Raw genomic sequence first — 2,073 nt, 5'->3', positions numbered from 1 at the left:
GCTTGCCTCTCAAGTTTCTCCAAAATCTTCCACATGCATGTGCCTTTTCTTGGACTTGAAATTCTTGTTGCTTTACTTCCCATCTTATTCTCTTCTTTTGAATCAATGCCTTGTATGTATGCAAATGACTTTGATAGTTGTCTTTGTCCATAGTTGCATCAAGCTTTATCAAGGACTTTCGAGCATCTTGACATTCTTTATCAAACCACCTTTTGCGTGATCTATCTTTGTTGATACCATGGAGATGCTTTATGGCAAAGCATTCTTCCGCACAAGAACAAATAGCTTTCTTGAAAGCTTCCCATTTAGTTTCCAATGGTGCATCACATTGAAGCTTTGTCATCCATAATTTTTGCGCAACCATTTCAATGTACATTGGTGCCCGTTTGAAATCCATACATAGTGATAACTTCTCTTTCCTTTGGCTGATATTATCATGCTTAGTTGCTTCTCCACATGAAAGGTCAATACATAAGGTGCGATGGTCGGATTCCGGGGTCCATTGACCAAACATAAAACTCTTTATGCGATACATGATGGCTTCAGAGAGTAGCATATAGTCAATCACACTATCCCCATTATGTCTTCTACATGTAAATCCATTGGTTCCACTCCACAAAGATACACCATTGGCAATGAGCATACCCGTGCTATTACACATGTGTAAAAGTAACTTTCCATAGTGATCCGGCTCTTTCTCATCCATTGAAGTACGATCATACAAGTGAACTTCCTCCAACTCCCTTGAAATGTATGGCATATCAAATTGTTGAGTATCATGTTGCAATGTTTTTGTGCGAGCATTCATATCCCCAAATATAATAACATCACCTTCACCTTTGAGAGAGAGAGAGAGAGAGAGAGAGAGAGAGAGAGAGAGAGAGAGAGAGAGAGAGAGAGAGTGTACCCTTAACAGGACTTGGAGAGAGAGAGAGAAAGAAATGAAATGAAAGGATATATTAACGTTTTCAACAGGGGATATATATATATATATATATATATATATATATATATATATATATATATATATATAGAGAGAGAGAGAGAGAGAGAGAGAGAGAGAGAGTCCTAATCGGAACTTAGAGAGAGAGAGAGAGAGAGAGAGAAATGAAATGAAATGATATATTGTCCTCTTCAATAGGCGAGAGAGAGAGAGAGAGAGAGAGAGAGAGAGAGAGAAATGAAATGAAAGGATATATTAACATCTTCAATAGGCGCAAGAGAGAGAGAGAGAGAGAGAGAGAGAGAGAGAGAGAGAGAGAGAGAGAGAGAGAGAGAGAGAAATGAAATGTTATATTAACGTCTTCAAAAGGCCATAGTGACCTATGAAACCAGAAAGTTACAAGGTGGTAGATCTGATACAAAGTCAGAGTAACAAAGAGAGAGGAGGTGTGAGAGGTGGGAGGCGACAACGCTAACAGCGGCAGCCATGGTGAACCCCCCTCGTCAAGCCTAGGATTGTGAAGAAGTGTGTAAAGAAGTTCAAGCGCGCCCAGAGTGATCGCAAGATCTATGTCAAGCCAAGCTGGCGTAGACCAAAGGGTATTGATTCACATGTCAGGAGGAAATTCAAAGGGTGCATTTTGATGCCTAACATTGGGTATGGCTCAAATAAGAAGACAAGGCATGTGCTACCCAATGGTTTCACGAAGTTTTTGCTGGACCTTCTTATGATGCACAACTAGAAGTTTTGTGCTGAGATTGCTCACAATGTTTCCACTTTGAAGCGGAAATCAATTGTGGAGCGAGCCACTCAGCTCAACATTGCAGTTACCAATGGTTCTGCTAGGCTTCGTAGTCAGGAGGATGAGTAGGTGTTGCCCGGTCCTAATGATCACAGCATTTAAGGATGAGATAATTTAAGAAATTTTAGAATTGTAATTTTGTGTTTGTGATAGCCATGCTCTGTTGTATTGGTTTTGGAATATTCAATATCAATGATCATGTTCTCGAAAGAGAGAGAGAGAGAGAGAGAGAGAGAGAGAGAGAGAGAGAGAGAGAGAGAGAGAGAGAGAGAGAGAGATGAAAATGAAATGAAATGTTATATTAACGTCTTCAAAAGCCCAAAGTGAC

General features: G+C 39.9%; 1 pseudogene; it reads left to right on the top strand.

Moving 5' to 3' along the window:
* Positions 1–1,442: 1,442 nt before the first annotated feature.
* On the top strand, positions 1,443–1,814 carry LOC147456895 (large ribosomal subunit protein eL32z pseudogene; annotated as a pseudogene).
* Positions 1,815–2,073: the final 259 nt, after the last annotated feature.

The sequence above is a fragment of the Adiantum capillus-veneris genome, chromosome 5, assembly GCF_014529385.1.
Source record: "Adiantum capillus-veneris isolate H3 chromosome 5, ASM1452938v2, whole genome shotgun sequence".
NCBI classification, from domain to species: domain Eukaryota; kingdom Viridiplantae; phylum Streptophyta; class Polypodiopsida; order Polypodiales; family Pteridaceae; genus Adiantum; species Adiantum capillus-veneris.
The sequence above is the reverse complement of the archived record's forward strand: the minus strand, read 5'-3'. Positions and strand labels throughout refer to the sequence as shown.